The following is a 24,956-nucleotide window of genomic DNA, read 5'->3' on the forward strand; positions in this document are numbered from 1 at the left end:
TCTAAAGTTGAAGCAGGATAGGCATGGTGGTTCACGCCTGTAATCCCAGCACTTTGGGAGGCCAAGGTGGGCAGATAATTTGAGGTCAGGATTTTGAAACCAGCCTGACCAACACGGTAAAACCCCATCTCTATTAAAAACACAAAAAAAATTAGCCAGGCATGGTGGCACATGCCTGTAGTCCCAGCTACTCAGGAGGCTGAGGCGGGAGAATCACGTGAACCCAAGAGGTGGAGGTTGCAGTGAGCCGAGATCACGCCACTGCACTCCAGCCTGGGTGAAACAGTAAGACTCCATCTTTAAAAAAAAAAGTTGAAGCAATTTTATAATTCTACAACCTTAGTTTTTTTTTTTTTTTTAAGTACATTCAAAAAAACAAACAGTAAGATGGGGACAGGGTTGGGGTCTATAAATAGGCCCCTAAATAGATGGCAGACCTTGTCCTTTTACCCACATACAGTCATCATGGAAGTATACAGTACCCCTCTCCCCTCAATTAGGCTAAGTCATTGTCTTTTCCATGTTGGTTCAATAAGTTCCAATGGTTCTACCTTGAAATAGGTAACCAGTCTTTGGAAAAAATTCTAGGTTGTACAAAGGCTCTATGTATACAGTTTGTCACAAGTACAAAAGCTACTTTGCAAGACCCATTTCTTTCCAAAAAATTTTTTAATGCTAGTCTTTATTTGTTTTGATATGAATATTTTTTGTTGTTTGATTTTTCAATTTTTTGCAAAGCAGCATAGCAACAGTCGTGATTGTAGGACTTGCCTGAGGTTGCGGTCACAACCTTCAAAAACATCATTTGCATATCAGTAAGAAAAAGAAAACAGGAGATGAGTGTTTACCAAAAAAGCAGCTTCTAGAGATTTCACTGTGTCTGCATTTCTCCTTCCATGCAAGTTCTCCTTTAGCTTAGCTGACTGCAATCTTGTTTTCTTCCAGGAAGTGAGGGAACGCTGTCAGTAACACCTGGTTTTTCCACATCTGCACTGATGTCTGATTGGGAGCCATCCATCTCAAAGATGGTGGTGTTATTCACAGTGGAGCTGGCCCCCAAGGAAACCAGGAGGTTAGGAACACCTCCACTCCGGATCACAGAGATCTCATTGGTCTTCATGGCCAGACTGCCACTGGGCATTCTGGTCTACTGGTTTCACACAACAGGGTCCACGTTCACCAAAGGGGCCAGGATTTCCTTGGGAAACATTTCTGAGACTTTTTTCTGTCTGTACTTAACAGAGCCATGGTATTCTCCATGGCCAGCTTCCTCCCACAGCGGGCTGAGTTATTGTTCGCCCCATGGATCATGTAAAGGACTTTGAAACTGACTTTGGTGGTAAAACTCGCCCACAAATGTTGCATACAAAAGACTTCTCTCCAGTGTGAGTCCACCCGTGAATCTGAAGAGTGCCAGCGGAGGAGAAGTTCTTTCCACACCACATGCAGCCATGTTGCTTGCGCTGTCGGTGTGGCTGGGCCTGTGGGCGTGGCTGGGCTGCTAACAAAGCAGTCATCCTGGGGACAATGTTAAGGGTCCCACAAACATGCCAGGAACTTCAACTTTGACACAGGTTGGCTGGGCTCAGATAAACATGGAAGGGAGACTGCTCTGACACTTGTGCTTGTAAAGGACCGCCTGGTCTTTGGGTTTGACGTTGACTGTGGAGATGCTCGGTGGCTTCCCCTTCCCTTTCTTGGATGAGTCTAGTGCCACAGTGGAGAAAGGACTCTGGAAGAGCACCGAGCCCGGCGTCTGAGGAAGCAAAGCACTTGGGAGAGGAGACATGATGTTTGGGAACAACCTGGTTCCATCTGGCTTCAGCGCAAAGGGCATCAGCCCTGGGGACAGAGAGCTGGCGGTAGAAGGGATGTTGGCAGAAGGGATGTTGGCATGAAGTAGTTTGGCTTGTTTCAACGCATCCGGAGACAGACCTTGGCTTCCAGCTTTCTGGCTGAGCAAAGTCACAGCCATAGAAACCTGCTGGGATATGCGGCTTCCCAGGGTCGTCTCCCACCGCCAAAGTGGAGAGCATGGGAGGTCCACATGTGCACCTGAATGCGATCTGCTGGGTGAGTTGTACCTGCTGTCCCTGCTGCTGCAGACACAGAATCTGCTCAAGCACAAATGGGCACTGGGACAGGCAGCACATCTGCACTCTGCTGATTCATCACCACCTTGGTGCTTCAAGGTCACATTTGTGTTAGCCACTTTGCTTTTGGGTAAATAGCTTATGTCTTGGAGGCGGGCAGCAGGACGGTCTCTGTCTTTAGGTACACCACAAGGTCCATAACTGGTTTCTTCCTGTCCCCTGAGCTGACACCATTCTCCCTGTGCCCATCCTCACTGCTTGATCTGGGTGGTTGGTAACTAAGTACAGCTCTGGAGAAGTCTTCTGAAGACACTGGCCCCTCCCTGTCATTCATGATGAGAACAGGTAGATTTTTAGTGTGATTTTTTTCTTATGTTCCAGAAACTCAGAGATGCTAAAGAACTCTGCAGAGCATTTCTCACAGACACACGTCTCCTCCCGGCAAATCCACTGTACTGTGGCTTCATTCTCACTCACCTCATCATCATTCCCTGGGTGGGTCACTGGAGCACCCGCTTCCCCCGCTGGAGCCACAGGAACTGACCCCGGAGTTTGCAGATGTGGCTCCAGCAGCAGTGATATAGGACATTGTGATATTATTTATTTAATATCAAAACAAGCACAATATAAATTATCTTCCTAGCTGCATTACTGTCAAAGAAAAGAAATGAGAATGAAAGATGAGAATCAATATGGAATCTCATTGTATTGATATTGTTTTACTACTTTGCCATGAGAAAATATTCATGTGTCATTTGTGTGTTTAAATTTTTTTGAGAATGAATGAGAAGTTCTAGCATGATGATAGCTGCATGAGATAACATCTTCCTTCTTTCCCTTATAATCATGTTAAAACTTCATTTTAAGAAAAACTAGACTCCTACTATTCCTACCCAAAGTTCAGCAGTTTTTAATAAATAAATGCTCTTCATTTTGTTGTTTGCCTTTGGTCTATTCCAAGCCCTGAAATGATTTTTTTTACAGTTTTGTTCAGTTTTATAGTTGTTTGTGGAAGAGAGCATTTGCTGACCTTTTCACTCCATAACACTGGAACTCAATCATTTAATTTTTATTTGTGCTTATGGTTTTTTTTCTGAGCCAATGATTTTATTTTTAGTAGAGTCTGTATTCTTTTTCTAAGACTGTTGTAACAAGTAACACGTGGCCGGGTGCGGTGGCTCATGCCTGTAATCCCAGCACTTTGGGAGGCCGAGACGGGCGGATCACGAAGTCAGGAGATGGAGACCACCCTGGCTAACACGGTGAAATCCCGCTCTACTGAAAATACAAAAAAAAAAAAAAAAAAATTAGCCGGGTGCAGTGGAGGGTGCCTGTAGTCCCGGCTACTCGGGAGACTGAGGCAGGAGAATGGCGTGAACCTGGGAGGCAGAGCTTGCACTCCAGCCTGGGCGACAGAGCGAGACTCCGTCTCAAAAAAAAACAAAAACAAAAAACAAAAAACAAGTAACACGCACTGGGTGCCTTGAAACAACAGAAATTTATTTTCTCACAGGAAACTAGAAGTCTGAAATCAAGGTGTGAGTTGGGCCCTCCTCTCTGGGAAGGCTCTAGGGAAGAATCTGTTCCATGCCTTTCTCTTCGCTTCTGGTGTTGCTGGCAATCCTCGGCTTGTGGACACATCACTCCAGTCTCTGCTTCTGTTGTCATATTGCATTCCATTTGTGAATCTTCAGATCATCTTCCCACTGTGTACGTCTGTCTGTCTCTTCTCCTCTTCTTATAAGGACACCAATCACGTTGGACTGGGGCTGTGAAGGTTGTCAAAATAAAAACAAAGTCACTTGTGTTAAAAATCCTCACAAATAGAGCCAAGAAATGCCACGAAGGAAGAGTTCTCAGGCACAAATACCTGATAACAAGAATTATGACAAAAGACTGCAAAAACTAAAGCTGTGCACAAAGGCCATCACAACCTTACACACACAAAAATTCTTCTGCAAGGATATCTGCCCAGCAACTGCCTATCTAATCTTGTACTGGCACCACTCTTATTATTGATTCTTGTAGCTGAGGATAATTATTCCAAAACAATCATGTAATTATCCTCATTTTTTCTTTAAAAAGTTGTCTGTCTTTACCTCCCTAAATATATGCATAGTTTACTACAGCACACATGTTCCCATTGCAGTGCCCTATTCTCAAATAAACATTTTTCTCTTAGAGCCTCCCTGTTTGTTATTTAGATTAATAAAATGATATCTCAGAAGTGGGACCCAAGTGCACCCACCTCAGAGGAATCAGCAGCCCCTGGTATCAAGTGAAGTATCAACTGAGCCCTTTGCGCTCTATGCTGCCGTGAGTTACATTTTCTGCTCTAGTAAATATCCTTTTTATTTCTTGGACTCCCTTCCTTCAGTGAATTCTTTTTTGCTTTCTGAGATAATACAAGATGTGTTGTCTTTTCTGGCAGGTGCTATCCGGAATAAGAACAATGCTTTTCTGATTTGAGTCCTCTGGTTTCTACAGAATTTATATTTTGTCTGGGTCTGCATGTCTGGCATAGTATTTTGTGTGGTCTGCATGCCTGGCTTAAAATTTTTGTGAACACTCTTATTTTTTGTTTCATTTGGGTTTGGTCATGTGCATCTGTAAATCATCTGGCTCCTTTTTCCCCCTTGCTTGTTTCTAAACATTTTCTGAGAGCAAAAATAAACACTCTAAATGGTGGGCACAAGACAGCCAATTAAAAACCACTAGGACAGTCACCACTATCTAAAACATCCGTCCAAACTCCATGACAGGAATTACAGAATTTTCTTCACTCTTGAGAGATTAATATAAAACAAAAATGATATTCTCAAACATTAAGCCATGCCAGGTTTTTGGGGACTCCTGCCAATTACATGATTTTCCTCATGCATTTTTTTATGTTTTTACTTTTTATTTATTTATTTTTGTGTGTGTGGAAATGGGGTTTCACTATGTTACCCGGGATGGTCATGAACTCTTGGCCTCAAGTGATTCTCCTGCCTTGGCTTCCCGAAGCACTGGAATTGCAGGTATGAGTCACCATGCCCGGCCATGTTTTTAAACCAGTGGCCATCATGGGGATCATTCAAACTCCCCAAGCTTGTTTTACTTAAAGTTGAATTAGAAACTGTAACTGCAGAGTTAACGTGTAGAGCCTTCTAAGTTTTCTATGTCTCTATTTTTTTTCTGCCAACTTTGAATCTGCTAATTTTTCTACTTGTATTGAGATAAACACACTGCTTATGGCATTCCAGACAAGATTTTTTTACAGTCTTAAAAGGCTTTCAAACTAATGGCTTTACAACTTACAACAGCTCCATGGCAACCAACAATCTAGACACAAAATGTAAATTCTAGTTTGCCTGAAAAACAATTGCTTAGGGTGAGGAACAGTTAATTAAGGGATTGATATTCTAAAATAAAATAGACTACCTATCAGGGTAAATAACATTTAGCTATATGACCAGACCCCACTTTCTAAGAAATATAATTTGTATCCAACTATCTTTTATAAACCAATAAGTATATATTACAGTGTATTTAAAATTCTAAAGTTATGTTAAATTAAGTGATACTTATAGAATGTCCAAGTCATTTCCAAGTAAAATAAATTCCAAAACATAAATAAATGTTTATAAGTTAGGCTCTCAGATTAAACAGGTCAAAATCTTAAGCTCAGAGCAATAATATGAGGTGTCTCTCTGGCATAAAAATGGCTTTGTCTCCCATGCCCAGAAAAAGCAAACAAAGCAAAACAAAAAACCTGCTAAAGTGCTTTCTTACCCACATTGATTAATCAAACAAACCAGACAAAAAAACAAAGCATACCCTTTGCCCACTTTTTGATGGGGTTGTTTGTTTTTTTCTTGTAAATTTGTTTGAGTTCTTTGTAGGTTCTGGATATTAGCCCTTTGTCTGATGAGTAGATTGCAAAAATTTTCTCCCATTCTGTAGGTTGCCTGTTCACTCTGATGGTAGTTTCTTTTGCTGTGCAGAAGCTCTTTAGTTTAATTAGATCCCATTTGTCAATTTTGGCTTTTGTTGCCATTGCTTTTGGTGTTTTAGACATGAAGTCCTTGCCCATGCCTATGTCCTGAATGGTATTACCTAGGTTTTCTTCTGGAGTTTTTATGGTATTAGGTCTAACATTTAAGTCTCTAATTCATCTTGAATTAATTTTTGTATAAGGAGTAACGAAAGGATCCAGTTTCAGCTTTCTACTTATGGCTAGCCAATTTTCCCAGCACCATTTATTAAATAGGGAATCCTTTCCCCAGTTCTTGTTTTTCTCAGGTTTATCAAAGATCAGATGACTGTAGATGTGTGGTATTATTTCTGAGGACTCTGTTCTGTTCCATTGGTCTATATCTCTGTTTTGGTACCAGTACCATGCTGTTTTGGTTACTGTAGCCTTGTAGTATAGTTTGAAGTCAGGTAGCGTGATGCCTCCAGCTTTGTTCTTTTGACTTAGGATTGTCTTGGAGATGTGGGCTCTTTTTTGGTTCCATATGAACTTTAAAGCAGTTTTTTCCAATTCTGTGAAGAAACTCATTGGTAGCTTGATGGGGATGGCATTGAATCTATAAATTACCTTGGACAGTATGGCCATTTTCACGATATTGATTCTTCCTATCCATGAGCATGGTATGTTCTTCCATTTGTTTATGTCCTCTTTTATTTCACTGAGCAGTGGTTTGTAGTTCTCCTTGAAGAGGTCCTTTACATCCCTTGTAAGGTGGATTCCTCACTTCTCAAAAGAGGACATTCATACAGCCAACAGACACATGAAAAAATGTTCATCATCACTGGCCATCAGAGAAATGAAAATCAAAACCACAATGAGATACCATCTCACACCAGTTAGAATGACAATCATTAAAAAGTCAGGAAACAACAGGGGCTGGAGAGGATGTGGAGAAATAGGAACACTTTTACACTGTTGGTGGGATTGTAAACTAGTTCAACCATTATGGAAAACAGTATGGCGATTCCTCAAGGATCTAGAACTAGATGTACCATATGACCCAGCCATCCCATTACTGGGTATATACCCAAAGGATTATAAATCATGCTGCTATAAAGACACATGCACACGTATGTTTATTGTGGCACTATTCACAATAGCAAAGACTTGGAATCAACCCAAATGTCCATCAGTAACAGACTGTATTAAGAAAATGTGGCACATATACACCATGGAATACTATGCAGCCATAAAAAAGGATGAATTTGTGTCCTTTGTAGGAACATGGATGCAGCTGGAAACCATCATTCTCAGCAAACTATCGCAAGAACAGAAAACCAAACACCGCATATTCTCACTTATAGGTGGGAACTGAACAATGAGATCACCTGGACTCGGGAAGGGGAACATCACACACCGGGGCCTATCATGGGGAGTGGGGAGGGGGGAGGGATTGCATTGGGAGTTATACCTGATGTAAATGACAAGTTGATGGGTGCTGACGAGTTGATGGGTGCAGTACACCAACATGGCACAAGTATACATATGTAACAACCTGCATGTTATGCACATATACCCTAGAACTTAAAGTATAATAAAAAATAAATAAATAAAAAATAAAAAATAAACTTTTCAAAAAAGAATCAGATCTTAGTAGTTTGTAGAGTTCAACAGCCTTTGAAATTCCTTATTATACTTGGTTAGTAAGGTTTACTATATATTTTTTAGTCAATATTTATAAAATATTCTCCTGGAAAATATTTGATTTCCCCCAAGATATAGCAATTTGTAATAATAGAATTCTATTTTTCCTATATTTTAAAACTACTTCTGTTGAATAAATATGGCCATTTTTGTTTAAAAAAAAAAAACAAAAACAAAAACAAAAGCATAGATTTGTTACTAAAAAACCCAAGCCTATTTGGAGATTTGATTTTTCTTACACAATTCAAGCTGAAAATAAGCAATTGAATGTTTCATTCTAAATTCATTTGAAACTGATAAAAAAAAAAAGAGGGGGGTGTAAAGGGGCAAAAGAAATTTAAAAAAAGAAAACCAAACTGTTTTGTTCAAAATTTTGGTCCACAGCCTTCGTTAGACTACCTATCAGGGTAAATAACATTTAGCTATATGAACAGACCCCATTTTCTAAGAAATATAATTTGGATCCAACTATCTTTTATAAACCAATAAGTATATATTACTATGTATTACTATCTCATGACTAAAATTCTAAAATGAAAGCTATAAGATGTTTATTGTGGTATGTGTATCTATATGTGTTTACACATTCTGTATGTTGCGTCTGCATGGCAAAATCTGCCATAGTCAGCTAGAAATCCCTTAGGAATTCTATTCAGATTGGCTTAGATAAATGAGTGCTTATATAAATTATGGAGTAATCAACCCAAATGCCTTTTAGTGCATGTGACGTAATTATTTCTTTAATAAATAAGCTTGTTTTAAATTTGTTGATGAAATAAAAATAAAAATGTCTTCAGAATTTCAGCATACATTTTTGTCTGTGTTTACTAGTCAGATAGGATTATATTTGTCTCTGCTAGGTATTTTAAGATAATAAAACTATAAACCCAGCCTAAAAACATAATGATCTCTGTCTGTGTAACTCTTTGACAAGTAAGACTAATTTAATAGTGTTGGCTTAATAAAAACAGCTATGTCTTTTAAGTTATCAGCAAAATACCCATATAATTAACTTTCAAGTTCTTACTTAGGTGAACACCTGATATTCACAGACTGTACACATGTTTAACAGGGAAATTACTTGAAATGATGAGTAGCTTTATCTCATATCTCAGCTTTCATAAGTAATTTAGGTAATATTGATAAAAATAAATAAATTAGGTAAATGTAAATGGAATAAAGATTTGTAAGTGAATTTTTGTAGGATTTAAAATTCTAAAGTTATGTTAAATTAAGTGATACTCATTGAAAGTCCAGGTCATTTCCAAATAAGATAAATTCCAAAACATAAATTGTTGAACATAAATATGTTTTTCCTTGACTTCTTAAATTTTATAGAAAGACTAAGTATATTTGAGTCTAACAATACACACAAATTACATTATGGGGAAATGTTTCTAAAATAATAAAATTCTCATTTATAAAATACTGATATGTGACAGACAGTTCAAAATTGCTCCCTTTGCTTGGCAAAGAATTTATGACTAAGTCCTCAAAAGCAAGTGAAACAAACATGAAAATACACAAATGGGACTTAATTAAACTAAAACACTTCTGCACAGCAAAAAAAAAATAATCAACAGAGTGAAAGACAACCTACAGAATGGGAGAAAACATTTGCAAACTATGCATCTGACAAGGGGCTAATATTCAGAATCTGCAACGAACTAAAATATCTCAACTACAACAAAAAACAAATAGCCCTGTTGAAAACTGGGCAAAGGACATGAATAGACATTTTTCAAAAGAAGACATAGAAATGACCAAGAAGCAGATGAAAAAATGCTAAACATCACTAATCAGTGGAGAAATGTTCATTATAACCAAGATGAGATGCCATCTTATATCAGTGAGAATGGCTATTATTAAAAATGGCTATTATCAAAATAATTACAGATGTTGGTGAGGATATGGAAAAAAGGGAATTCTTAAACACAGTTGGTGGGGATGTAAATTAGTACAACCTCTATGGGAAACAGTATGGATATTTCTCATAGAACTAAAAATAGAACTACCATTTAATCCACCAAGCCCACTACTGGGTATCTACTCAAAGGAAAATAAATCATTACATAAAAAGGATATCTGCACTCACATGTTTATTGTAGCACTATTCACAAAAGCAAAGATATGGGATCTACTTAAATATCCATCAATGATTGGATAAGGAAAATGTGGTATATATATATCATGAAATACTCCTCAGCTATGGAAAGAATAAAATCATGTCTTTTGCAAAAACACAAATGAAACTAGAGGTTATTAAGTGAAATAACTCAGAAACAGAAAGTCAAATACTGCATGTCCTCAATTAGAAGTGAGAGCTAGGCTGGGTGCAGTGTAATCCCAGCACTTTGGGAGGCTGAGATGAGTAGATCACTTGAGGCCAGGAGTTCAGGACCAGCCTGGCCAACATGGCAAAACCCCACCTCTACTAAAAATACAAAAATTAGTCAGTCTTGGTGGCAGGTGCCTGTAATCCCAGCTACTCAGGAGGCTGAGGTAGAAGAATTGCTTGAACCTGGGTGGCAGAGATTGTAGTGAGCCAAGATCACACCACTGTACTCCAGCATGGGTGATAGAATGAGACTCTGTCTCAAAAACAACAACAACAAACAAACAGTGGGATCTAAATAATGTGCACATATAAACATATTGAGTGGAATAATGGACATTGGAGACTTGGAAGGGTGAGAGGGTGGAAGGAGGGTGAGGGTTGATAAGTTATTTGATGGTTACAATGAACACTATTTGGGTGATGGCTACACTAAAAGCTTGGACTTCAGTGCTATGCAATATATCCATTTAACAAAACTGCACTTGTACCTCCTAAATCTGTTTTTTAAACTGCACTTGCATCTCCAAAATCTATAAAAATAAAAACACTTCAAAAATAAACATGTTGTCATAACATTTTAAAAATTTTCTTGCTTCCTAGGTTTTCACTAGAAATTAAGGTTACTAAGAATTGAAAATTCTAATTAATATATAAAATTCTGTATATAAAGCATGCCAAAGATTTTTATGAGATAAAATGTAAGAAAGGCATAAAAATGTGTTCTTCATTTAGAATTAAAAAAACACGTGTTCTAAGTTCAGAGGTTATTAAAGGTTATTTCAAAATATGAATTTGGGAAGGAAATATAAACAAGATAGAAATAAACCAGTAAGTAGGACAGAGAGAGATGTAAAGAAAGTTGTTAAGTATGAGGATATAGTTTTGGTAAAGAGTTAAAAAGAAAAAAGAATAATTTTGTATGGGAAAGAATTATGTGTGGTAAATTTTTGTCTGAAAGTCAAATGACTGGTTATTTAAGAAAGAGGGAGTATAATTCAAAGCAGAAAGTCTAAGCATGTCGTGGAAGGTATGTGTACATCACAAAATGTTTGTGAAGCATGAATTTATGAAAGACGTTTTTGTGTGTGATCAAGTTGGCTATAATTAGAAGGAAATTATAAGTCCTTCTAAAAATTGAGCTGTGATATTAAAAATACAATGATAGGGCTGGTTGCAGTGGCACATGCCTGTAATCCCAGCACTTTGGGAGGCCAAGGTGGGCAAATCACAAGGTTAGGAGATCGAGACCATCCTGGCTAACACAGTGAAACCCCATCTCTACTAAAAAAAAAATTTTAAAATTAGCCAGGCATAGTGGCAGGCACCTGTAGTCCCAGCTACTCGGAAGGCTGAGGCAGGAGAATGGCATGAACCCAGGAGGCGGAGCTTGCAGTGAGCCGAGATTGTGCCACTGCACTCCAGCCTGGGAGACAGAGCGAGACTCCATCTCAAGAAAAAAAAAAAAAATACAATGATAGAAAACAAAATAATCTGCTCTCCTATGTTAAAACAACAAAGTTTTCTTGAAGTATTGATTTGCTCTTAGTAACACTGCAAGGAGTTTTGATTTTTAATTCTGAAAGCTGTTTAACAGGTGTATTACAAACTGCAGCTTCTTCCTGTTTTACAGTTTCTATTTCTGCTGAGTTTCTTTCTGAGATGCATTTAATTTCTCTACTTTCAGGTTGGAAATGCCTTCTTTGTTTAGAGTGGTTATTTAATTTCTCAAGGTAGAGAAGTTCTCTAAGGCTCTTAAGGCTTCTCAAATTCATGTCTCAGAAATTCAACTTTTACTGCATTTTGCTGCACGTGATTTGCAGGTCACACACACACATCTTCTGGTTTGGCTGGGGTGATAACTCTTTTAACTTTCCTGTCAGCTCTTGTAACTTTTTTCTTCAGTACTAACTCTGCTGTTATGACCTGACACTGAAATGCTCTATTTTGAAGGCCTGGGAAAGCAATGTTTTCCTTCTGCATAACAATTTCTTGATGTGTCCTAATTGCTCCATGTAACAAGGAGACATCTCATGCTTTTCCTAAGAGCCATGCATTTCCCTGTACAAGGTACTAGTTTTCTTGTTTACATTTCTCTCTAATATGATACAATGCTCATCACCTTTGGGCCCACACTCTTACTATATCTGATAAAATGCAAGTACCTTTTCATCAGGTTCAACTTCCAGGTACCTGAATGGGCTTCCTATGAGAAGAGATAATCACATTGAAGGAGGTTTTTCTTTATCTTTTTGGTAACTAGCCTAAGAACAAAATGTATATGCTTTATGAAGACACTTTCCTGTGTTGTCTTTATTAGGTTTTCTGATTACTTGGGAAAACCAGGCTTTGAAAGGGTCAAAGCATTTTTTCTTTTACATCAGTGTAAGTTTCTGTTTTGTGTTTGAATTCTGATTATCACTCTGGTTAAATGACTTACTATTATTCAATTTTATTACTTAATTAACAGTGACCTGTTATCCTGTCTTTCTTTTTTTTTTTTTTTTGAGACAGGGTCTCACTCTGTCACCCGGGCTGAAGTGCAGTGGCATCATCACGGTTCACTGCAGCCTTGACTTCCTGGGCTCAGGTGATTCTCCCACCTGAGCCTCCTAAATAGCTGTGACTGCAGGGGCACACCACCATGCCCAGCTAATTTTTGTATTTTTTATACTGACAGGCTCTCGCTATGTTGCACAGCCTTGTCTCGAACTCCTGGGCTCAAGTGATCTGCCTGCCTTGGCCTCCCAAGAGTGCTAAAATTACAGGCATGAGCCACTGTACTCAGCCTGTTATCCTGTCTTAATCAAGGGTTTTAAACATTTTGTCATCTTTAACAGGCCTCCCCATTATCAAAATTCTAAATTAAGTCTTTTTGACCTATAATCAACTTTGGGATATTACAGCCAGATCCCTGGAGAGCATCAAAGGATGTATCTCTCATCTTTAGAGATATTAAATGATTAGCCTTATTTAGTAAGTTACATGGGAAGCATTGTCAAATAAATGACACTAGATCTTCTTTCAGTTGCATCTATGTGTTATTGATATGAATGTTCCAAAGTGTATAAAACTCTTAAAATCCAATATATCATCAGTTATAATTCTGCTTATTATGTTATATGTCACAGAAATAATCAATTTCCTTATCAATTGCTGATTATAATGAACTTCTATCAGATTTTTAACCATGGTTCTTCTAAGTTTTTGTCATCTGTAGTTATTGTTTTGATTTTTCTCTAACAGTATTTGCAATCAGATTTGTGAAAAAGACTCTGACAAGTACTCTTCAATAGAGGTTTGGGTTTGTTTGTTTGTTTGTTTGTTTCTTGTTTTTTGTTTTGAGATGGACTTTTGCCAGGCTGGAGTGCAGTGGGGAAATCTCAGTTCACTGCAGCCTCTGCCTTCTGGGTTCAAGTGATCCTCCCACCTCAGCCTCTTGAGTAGCTGGGATTACAGGTGTGCACAACAACACCCAGCTAATTTTTGTATTTTTTATAGAGACAGGGTTTCACCATGTTGGCCAGGCTTGTTTCAAACTCCCAACTTCAAGAGATCTGATTGCCTAGGCCTCCCAAAGTGCTGGGATTACAGGCATGAGCCACAGCGCCTGGCCGGAGGTTTTTCTTTGGTTTTTTTTTGTTTTTGTTTTTTTTTTAAATAACTTTAAGAACAATTGACTAAATAAAAAACTTCAGAACTCAGAAACTGGTGACTTGTGAGACAACAAATCAAGGTCAAGCACAACAAAAATTAATTACAGGAGATTAAATAACTGATGAAGATAATGTTTTTATGACTTTTATTTGAAACATTATTGGTTCTTCACTTAAATGTTTTGTTTTCCAGATTTAAGAAAATGTTCTCTCAGCCGGGTGCAGTGGCTCGTGCCTGTAATCCCAGCACTTTGGGAGGCCAAGGCAGGTAGATCCCTTGAGACCAGGAATTTGAGACCAGCCTGGGAAACATGGTGAAACCCAGTCTGTACTAAAAATATAAAAACATTAGCCAGACATGGTGGCACCCGCCTGTAGTCATAGCTACTTAGGAGATTGAGGTGGGAGGATCTTCTGAGCCTGGGAGGCAGGGGTTTAAGTGAGTCGAAATCACACCACTGCAGTCCAGCCTCAGCAACAGAGCAAGACCCTGTCTCAAAAAAAAAAAAAAAAAAAAAAGGAAAAAAAGAAAAAAGAAAATATTCTATCTTAAGCTGTCTGCATTTTTAAGAAATGTGGTAAAGTATATTTTTATGAACAAAGGTAGAAGCATTTACTTCTTTCTCCCTACTTGAATTCTCCAAAAGGTGGAAACTATCTGTGAATATTCATTTAGTTTTCTGCATAATATAGTTATATAGTTGTGTGTGATATAGGCAATATAGTTATTTGCATAAGTTCAATAAAAATTTGCTCTCTTTGTAACAGCATACAACAGGAAACATTTGTTATATTACCAAAGCTCTGACTGGAATATTACGTTTGAGAATGTGTACAGAATGCCTGGTTTCAAGGGTTCCCAGTCTTACAGAGAGTAAGTAAAAATTGTCATTTCCTGGCAGGCTCAGGAACCTTAAGACTGGAAGTAAAATCTGAAGTCTACTTTGGTTTGGCTTCTTAGCCTCAGAATTTCAAATATGAGATTATTATGTGATCAATATAGACAGAAAAAGTTATATTTCTAAGGAAAAGCTATAATACACTTATTTATTAGATTGTAGTCCTATGCATTATTTTGAGTACTTGTTATGTACCTGTAGACTTACATTCTAAATTATTCTAGGTTTCTTCAATCCAACTTCTATAAAATTATGAAAACTGGGAACTGTTCTATTCCTGAAGCCCTACAAGCAGAAACTAGGTAATCTTAAGAAACAAGTCTCATGCCTGATGTATAGGCCACTCTGAAAGTTCAACAAGCCACCCTATAGCATAACCAGAGACATTCAGACTGCGAACTAGGCCAAGAAGTTAACAACTTCATGCTGTGGGCAGCTTGTCCCAAGATGTCAGCACAAGACTGCATACCATAATGAGACTCTTTTTCACTTGGCAGGATAATGTGCTAATTGAAATTTCACAATCAGGAGGGTGGAGCAACATGGCAGAATGGAAGCCTTCACCATTTGTCCTCCCTGCTGGAACACCAGGCTTTAACAACTATCTCCACAGAGAAAAGCACCATCATAGGAAACAAAAATCAGGTAAGCAATCACAGTACCTGGATTTAACTTTGTATCGCCAAAAGAGGCATTGAGGAAGGCAGGAGAGAGTCTTGAATCACCAGGAGAGTGCATTCACTGGGGGACATTACATTGAACTCTGTACTGCCCTGCCATAGAGGAGAATAAAGCCATGCTGGGCTCAGCAAGTGCCTGTGAATGGACCAGACTGAGCCAGAGGGGAATAGCCCATCCCAGCGGTCAGAACTTGAGTTTCTCAGCAAGCCTCACTACTGTGGGCTGAAGTGCTCTGGAGTCGTAGGTGAACTTGAAAGACAGTCTAGGACACAAGGACTGCAATCCCTAGGCAACTCCTAGTGCTAGGCTGGACTTAGAGCCAGTAAACTAGGGTTAGTAGTGACCTAGGGAGACGACACCAGCTGATGTGGCTAAAGGAATATTTGTGCCATCCCTCCTTCCATCCCAGGCAGTGCAGCTTGCAGCAATGAAAGTGATTCTTTCCTTCTGTTGAAAGAGAGGAGAGCAAAGAGTGAAGAGGACTTTGTCTTGCACCTTGGGTACCAGCTTAGCCACAGTAGGATAGGTAATTGGTTAGAGATGTAAGGCCTCCATTCAAGCCCTGGCACCTGGACATTTCTAGACACACTCTGGACCTAAACAGAACCTGCTACCTCGAAGGGAAGGATCCACTCTTGGCAGGATTTATCACCTGTTGATTAAAGAGCCCGTGGGGCCTGAGTAACTACCAGTGATACCCAGGGAGTATACCATGGGCCTTTGGTTCTGACATGTGTTGGCTTTGGGGTGATCCAGCACATTCCCAGCTATAATGGCTACAGGGAAAGACTACATCTGTTTGAGAAAAGCAGAGGGAAAAGTAAAGGGGACTTTGTGTTCCACTTTAAGTGCCAACTCAACCACAGTGGGACAGAGCTCTTAGAGGTCCCAAGTTCAGGCCCCTAGGCCTACTCTTAGACAGCATTTCTGGACCTGCTCTGGGCTAGAGAGAAGCCCACTGCCCTGAAGGGTGAGCCCCAGGCCTGGCAGCATTCACCACAAGCTGATGGAAGAAACTTTGGGCTTTAAGTGGACATTAGTGGTGGCCTGACAGAACCCCGCCATAGACCAGTGGTGGTGGTGGCCACAGGGAGAGACTTCTCTGTCTGTGGAAATGGGAGGGAAGAGCAGGAAGGACTTTGTGTTGTGGTTTGAGCACCAGCTTAGCCATGGAGAATAGAACATCAGATAAATTGCTAAGTTTTTGACTCCAATTCCTGGCTCCCAAATAGCGCCTCCAGATATGCCTGGGACCTGGTGAAACTCACCACCCTGAAGGGAAGGGCCTTAGGCAAGGTCCAGTGTTGTGCTGGCTTCAGATCTGACCCAGAGCAGTCCCTGTGGTGATGGCCACAGATGTGCTTATATCATCACACCCCCAGTTACAGGTAGCTCAGCACACAGAGAGAGACTCTGTTTGTTTGGGGGAAAGTAAGGGGAAAAAAAAAGAGACTCTTGCTTGATAATCTAGAGAAGTCTTCTGGTTCTTATCCAAGACCACAAAGGTGGTACCTCTGAGTCTATAAAAACCACAGTGTTATTGGGCTTGAATCCCAAGTCCCTTTGAATACATAGAAAGCCTTCCCAAGAAAGACAGGTACAAACAAGCCCAGGCTGTGAAGACTACAACAAATACCTAACTCTTCAATGTCCAGACACTGAAGAACATCTTCAAGTATCAATACCATCCAGGAAAACATGATCTCACCAAATGAATTCAATACGTTATCAGGGACCAACCCTGGAGAAACAGAGATATATGACCATTCAGACAAAGAAATCAAAATAGTTTTTTTGAGGCAACTCAAATAAAATGCAGAGAAGGAATTTAGAATTCTATCAGATAAATGTAACAAAGGGATTACAATAATTAAAAAGGATCAAGCAGAAATTCTAGAGTTGAAAATGCAACTGACACATTGAAGAATGCATGAGAGTCTCTTAATAGCAGAATTGATCAAGCAGAAAAAAGAATTAGTGAACTTGAAGACAGACTTTTTGAATATACACAGTCAGAGGAGACAAAAGAAAAAGGATTAAAAAACAATGAAGCATGCCTACAAGATCTAGAAGATAGTCAATAGCCTCAAATGGACCACTCTGAGAGTTATTGGCTTTAAGGAGAAGGTAGCAAAAGAGATAGGGGTAGAAAGTTTACTAAAAGGGGTAATAACAGAGAATTTCTCACACTTAGAGAATATATCAACATTCAAGTACAAGAAGGTTATAGAACACCAGGCAGATTTAACCCAAAGAAGACTACTTCGAGGCATTTTATAATCAAACTCCCAAAGGTCAAAGATAAAAAATTCTAAAAGCAGCAAGAGAAAAGAAACATGTAACATACAATGGAGCTCCAAAATGACTGGCAGCAGACTTTTCAGTGAAACCTTATAGGCCAGGAGAGAGTGGCATGACACGTTTAAAGTGCTGAAGGAAAAACTTTTACCCTAGAGTAATATATCTGGTGAAAATATCCCTTAAGCATGAAGGGAGAAAAAAAGACTTTCCCAGACAAACAAAAGCTGAGGGATTTCAACACCAGACCTGTCCCACAAGAAATGCTAAAGGGATTTCTTCAACCTAAAAGAAAAGCATTGACCAGGCGTGGTGGCTAACACCTGTAATCCCAGCACCTTGAGAGGCCAAGGCAGGCAGATCACTTGAGGTTAGGAGTTTGAGACCAGCTTGGCCAACATGGTGAAACCCTGTCTCTACTAAAAACACAAAAAATTAGCCAGGTGTTGTGGTGTACGCCTGTAGTCCCAGATACTTAGGAGGTTGAGGCAAGAAAATCACTGGAATCCAGGAGGAGGAGGTTCCAGTGAGCTGAGATCATACCACTGCACTCCAGCCTGGGCAACAGACTCAGTCTCAAACAAACAAACAAAAAAAATCCTTTATATTATCTAATATTCATTTTATATTTATATGTTCCCAATTGTCCTCCAAATGACTTTTTAGCTAATTGGTTTGAACAAACATCCAATCAAGGTCCACAGATTGCCTTTGTTGTTGCGTCTTTCAAATCTCTTTTCATCTAGAATATCCTCTTTCCCCCCTTTTTAGTGTTTAATGACACTGACCGGTTGAAGAGACCTGATCAGACAGATGTCTTATAGAACAACCCATCTTCTGAGACTAAAAGTTATTTCTAAATTAAGGTTAAAATATTGGGAAAAAATATGTCATAGCACTGTGTATTTCAAACTGCATTATATTAGGACACACATAAAGTCTATGTGCTATAATAATCGTTGTCCCATTATTGCTGATGTTACAATTATAAATTGATTTTAAAATCAGCTTTAAAAGCAATATTAAATACATTAAAAAGATAAAATATATATTCCTTAATCCAAAAATCAAATTCATGGAATCACACTTTAAGGAAATAATGAACCCATGGGGGGGCGGGGAAATCTATTCATGAATAGTTTAAACACTTACCTATTTTATGAAAAAGCTAGAAAAAATATGAATATTTTTGACAGTAGTAACTCTGGTTCATTCATTCCTTTATTCAATACATGTTTATTTAGTTCTTGCTATGTATTAACACTGGGTTAGCTACTAAGAATTTAAAGACAAATATGGCATGGCCTCTGCCTTGGGGATCAGCTCGGGGAGCAAGCAAGCACACAGACACTGACACCACAAAGTGAGGAAAACCACAAAGGGGAGAATTTTCCACCTTTAATGACTTCAGAGTACTTCCCCCAGTACTCCACCTCCTCCCCAGATAAGGAGACACTCAAGGATTGATTACCAATTCATTTGACATTAATTTCTAACGTAATTGCAATGTGGTTTTATAAAAGATAAACAAAATGATATTTCAGGTAGCAAATAGTGACCACCTGTAGCCCTGAAACACTGAAGAGAGCCAAGATATCAGAGTTGTTATTTGTTCAACAATAGAATTGTATCCATCAATTTTTTTTATTGCTTGAGAGAGAATGTATGGGGGAAGTCTGAGCATGATTTATTTGTACATGTAAATAATATCAGTTTTAATGATGCCTTCTTACAGTTTTAATGATGCTACTTACTGAGCCTAAAATTATGTTTCAAAGGCAGTTTATTGACAGCAATGGTGGGTCATGTTTGCCCTGTCTCTAGTCCCAGGACAGCAGCCGAGTGTGCACACTGCAGCTGGCATGCGGAACAGACCCGTGTCCCACATCACTGCTGATCTTGACACAAAGGTTTTACCACTCAGTCTCAAAATGGACCTTGTCAAGTTAAGTTCAGGCACTTTTAAATGTTCACTCAAGTTGCAGTGAGTTGAGATCGTGCCATAGCATTCCAATCTGGGTGACAGAGCAAGACTGTCACATAAACAAATTAAATAAATAATATTCACTCAATTAACTACTTTTTTTTTAGACTGAGTCTTGCTCTGTCACCCAGACTGGAGTGCAGTGCAGTGGCTCAATCTCCGCTTACTGCAACCTCTGCCTACCAGGTTCAAACAATTCTCCCACCTCAGCCTCCTGAGTAGCTGAGATCACAGGCGTGCACCACTACGCTCAGATAATTTTTGTATTTTTAATAGAGACGGGGATTTCACCATGTTGGCCAGGCTGGTCTCGAACTCCTGATCTCAGGTGATCCACCTGCCTCAACCTCCCAAAGTGCTGGAATTCAGGCGTGAGCCAGCATGCCCGGCCAGCTACTCTTAAAGTATGTCTGTGTAAAACATACTTTATGACAGTCAGACCTGGATGAGATTTTAGAATATCTTTAGTCCATTCCTCTGCCTTTAGACTGGACCACGGCTACTTGGAGTCATAAAGATAAGAATGTATCTTTTTAAAATAAAATGGAATGCCACAAGGAGCAACTTCACCATTTCTGCCAGTAACTTGCTTCATTGTTTAGAGACATTGGCATTTAAAGGCAATCCTCCTACATTCCTTGTGCTTGAGTTTAAAGTTCATTTCTTTGATTTTAACCTTGACAAAGGTGTAGTGCCCAGGATCAGTCCCTGTCTACCTCTCACCCTCCTTTCACATTTTTCCTCTCATCTTCCACTCCATCCCCCTAATATGCTTGGCTCTTCCTCGCTAGCTCCTATTGCAAAGTTTCCATATCACACACCACCATCCCAGCTAGCATATGGCTTGTTTCTCAAGGGACAGTGAGAGGAAAACTAGGAATTTAGAGCGGGCAGAGTGCCTCTGCCCTCAACTGGACAAATTCAGGGGAGCTTTCCCCACCTGTTCAGAGGAGGTAGCCCTGTCTTATTTAGACACTGTTTTAAACTTACTCTGACATTGTTATTAGTAATTCTAAAAACTGGAAACTAATCTATAGTAATGGAAAAGAGATCAGGGGTTGCATGGGGAGGGGGTTAAAGGAGGGAAGAGACACCGGAAAACTTTGAGGGGAGATGGAAATGTTTGTTTCCTTGATTGTGATGATGGCTTCAAGGGTGTAGACAGGTGTACATTCTAAATATGTGTAGTTTATTGTACTTTAATTATATGTTAATGAAGGTATAATTGTTTTAAAAATTCTTATTAGCTCTTAATTCAACTTATTTCAGACCTAGCCTAATTTCAGAAGGCTGGTTTTACTAATTTGCAAAGCCAATAGTCTGTCTCCGCAGTCCTCAGAGCTTGAAAGCACAGCAATAACATCTTTGCACAAGCCCTACTTTGTAAATCAGCCTTAGTTCCCTGTAATCATGCAGCCACTTCACTGTCAATGGGGCTCAGAGAAATTAAGCAGACTGCAGTTTGTTCCTACCAGAGAGCACCACACTTGCAGTTCAGCTGTGTGTGGGCCACCCGGTGACGTTGGAGAGGCAGACCTGGCTCAGTACAAGGGACATTTCATAGGTGACTATTCTGAAGAGGACATTCAACATCATACATATGGATGATCATCCCCCCTACCCTCACCAAAACATTCTCAAGGCCATGGCTAAGTCTTACGCATTCTAAACCTTTGCTGAAATGAAATGGGGTTCACGAACTGTTTCCTTCCCAGCAGCATCCCAGCTGTGTGTTAAGGGGAAGAGATCTAAAACTCTCTCCTCCACATCTACTCCGTCAGCGTGGAGGAGGAGAGAAGAGAGACTGTGAGAACCTTGAGCATTTTACAACTCCAGAGCCTTCCAGACTGAGGGCTCAAATTGCATTTAGCTCCAGCACAAGGCAGAAGATGGCAGGAAAAGACAATGATCAACACAATATATGCACATTTAAATGGCCTTTTCCAAGGAGGAGTGTGAATCTTTGATTTAGTCACAAATATCCTTCCCACCCCAAGAAAAAAGATTTCTTCCACCATTCACCTGGATAAATGCAGTACAGAATTTATAGAAGTCAAGGTTCAAATGTAATTGAATGTAACATGAACGTGGCTCAAATGAGCTTGCACAAAATTGGAATTTATTAACTACTATACATAGGAAATCCAGTTATTGGTCTCCATTCAGGCATAGATGGATTCAGGTGTTAAAGGATGCTGTCCAACCTCTGTCCCTTTCCTTTTCTCTCACCCGTGTCAATCCTCTGTGCTGGCTGCATTATAAAGCGGACCCACTCATCCTACTTTATCCAAGACAAAGACGGGACAGCTGCCTCATTGTTAATATAACGAATCTCGTGGAAGAACTTTGATTGTCTGCTTGGATTAGGTGCTCATTTGTGGACCAATCACTGCAACCAAGAGAATGAGGTGCTCTGACTGGCTACATCAGTGGTCACTGTTCATCCTGTGACTAGGACTGAGAGGGTGGGAGGAAGAGAATTATAGGTCCATCCAAACTATATGGACTGGTTTTCCCAAAGTAAAGAAGAGTTCTGTTGGCAGAACAAGGACAGAAGAGCATGCTGGGAAGCTGTCACAGTCCACTAAAAAGAGGAACAGAAAGAGCTGGCACCCCCAATCAGAAAGGCTGTTGTCTGAAGAAAAAACCCCTCTTCCACTTCCTGCCACCTGGAGGGTCACAGAGCTTTTCTCTGTTGCGAACCTCCACAGTTCTCATTCATCTGGGGAAAAAGATTCAGCTTTGGTGGAAAGGTGAATGCCCTGCCTCTGCCTCTGCTATCTTGCTTCTGCAGCAGGAGGAAAGGCCATGGGCCTGCCCTCTCCATTCACAGGAAAATCACAATGCCAGCTTTTAATTTATTCAGAGTGGAGAGAAACTCGACCTTCACAGAGAGGAAAATCACTCTGAGGGTGAGGGAAGTACTGATGAATGAAATATCACCATTCTTGCCTTGACCTGTGAGACTTGGATATACGATAACAGATATTCATGACAGAGTGGTGGAACCTATTATATAGTCACCTTCTGTGACGAGTTTGAGGTTTGGTCTCTCTGAATGTCCACAACTTGAGATTCTTTCTCCTCCTTCCTTACTTAGCACTATTCTACCCGAGAGAAAGAAGGAGACATGCTAGACCTGCTTTTGAGTCACAGGGACACTAGCTAAAACTCCCTGTGACTCAAAAACAGGTCTAGCTTAATGCTAGGGCCTTTCTTTTACCATTGAACCTCACACCTCCCTGGTCCCCAGTCTGCCATTTTACTGTGTGGCCTTTGGCAAGTATTCTGATCTCACCAAGTCTGTTCTCTCAAGGTCAGTGGAAATAATGAGACCTACTTTTGCAGGAAGACACACCTGAAAAAGTTTCTGTAATTCCTTTATTTCCTGAAAACCTAACACAGTTGTTGGAACCTCATTTTTAACAGACTGCATTAGTATTATGAAACATATACTATATACCAATGAAAGTTAACATCCACAACTCCTAAAATGTTAATTAATACACATTCTACGTCTCCGTGCTATGCTGAGAATTGTGTTTTTATCGAATGCTTTTCTCAAGTCCATGTACAATTGCATCCCATTTCTCCTGACTCTGATGCACAGCCAGCCTACTTCCTCATTAGTATCACTGTGTTAGTCCATTCTCACATTGCTATAAATACCTGAGACTGGGCAATTTATAAAGAAAAGAGGTTTAATTGGCTCTTGGTTCTGCAGGCTGTCCCGGAAGCATAGGAGCTTCTGGGGAAGCCTCAGGAAACTTTCAATCATGGCGGAAGGTGAAGGAAAAACAGGCATGTCTTACATGGCTGGAGCAGGAGGAAGAGAGAGAGCAAGCAGGTGCTATATACTTTTAAACAACCAAATCTCGTGAGAACTCTGTTACAGGAACAGCACTGGGAGATGATGCTAAACCATTAGAGACCTCCCCAATCCAATCACCTCCCATCAGGCCCCACCTCCAACCATGGGAATCATAATTTGACATGAGATTTGAGTGGGAACACAAATCCAAAACTTATCAACTACTGAGGCAAAAATGGGAGAAAAGAGGGAAAAGAAGAGTGTGTGCGTGCGTGTGTGTGCGTGCGTGCTGTGTGCATGTGTGTGTGGGGACATACATTATCTGGTAATGTAGACACCATGATTATTATTTGAGCCGTGCATTTTTTGTCATGAAGAAAGTATTTTGGCACATTCCCCATCTGGGTTCCACTCCCATCAGGACCCTTCATGGGAGTCTAGTGACTCCATAGTGTCAGGGGGAATTCAACAAGTTCTAACCTCACACCTAAAGGAGGAGACGCCTTCTGCAAAATTATCCTACTCAAAGAAGAGCAGAAAAGAAGGAAACCCTGCACCCTGATGTCATTCTCTCTGCCCTGTTTTAGATCCTGACTGCCAAGTAGAGAAATACATAGTTTAGGCTTGGTTGGAACAGGATGTGAGAGCACAGATTTAAAGACCACTTCAGGAATTTATTTTTGAGTGACTCATGGGAAACTGGGTGTTAAGTGACTTTTGGGGGGCTGGGATGTGGCTGATACTGCCAGTCATCAGAGAGCACCACTTGGTGTCCCTGTGCCTCTATGGAAAAAGGGAGAAGCCAGCTGCATACTTTTTGTAGACTGGACAGGTAGATGGTGTTACTTGTTCATCATCCTTTGTTGTCCTTGCCAAGGCTTTCTTGTTGGCCATGTGTACACCCTTGCTCCACTGGTTTTGGGTTTGATCTGTGACTTGGAATGTGAGTAGAGGTACCATATGTCCATTCAACCACAGGCATTAAATGTACTTGCATGGTTTGGTTTGCTTTCTTGGGCTTCTGCCATCTGTCATCAGAACAGCATTCCCCAGGAAGCTACCTCCCATCCAGCCTGGGTCCCAAAATAAGTAACATGGAGAAAATTAAACTCAACCCACAGCCTGAAGCAGTGTCTGGAGGTCCTTCCCATTGCATGTCTTCCCGTCCTTCAACCACCTCCTGCTCTCTCCTGGCTTGGGCCGTGTGGACATAGTCGTAGCACTGCATGGCTAAACTCTCCTCAAGAGGATGAATTCCAATCTCATCCGACCCCTTCATGACTACCCCACTGATGTTTCTCATCTCCCTTGAGTCACCCTACTGTGACCTTTCTCCCTTCCTCTCAGAAGATGACACACCATACACTGTACTAGAAAGATGAAAGCTTTTCTATCTGGTTTAGGTTTCACCAAAAGCAGACCCTCAAACAAGAATTTGGGTGAGGAGGTTTATTTGTGAGGTGATCCCAGGAAACAGATGTGAGGAAAAAGGGAAAGTAAGACAGGTAAAGGAGACAGGTCAACAAATGGTGCTAAGGTT

At 40.1% G+C, this 24,956-nt stretch overlaps 1 pseudogene; it reads right to left on the bottom strand.

Moving 5' to 3' along the window:
* Positions 1–915: 915 nt before the first annotated feature.
* Positions 916–24,695, bottom strand: LOC112619350 (annotated as a pseudogene).
* Between the last annotated feature and the right edge of the window lie 261 nt (positions 24,696–24,956).

Source organism: Theropithecus gelada, chromosome 2 (assembly GCF_003255815.1).
Source record: "Theropithecus gelada isolate Dixy chromosome 2, Tgel_1.0, whole genome shotgun sequence".
Classification (NCBI taxonomy): Eukaryota; Metazoa; Chordata; class Mammalia; order Primates; family Cercopithecidae; genus Theropithecus; species Theropithecus gelada.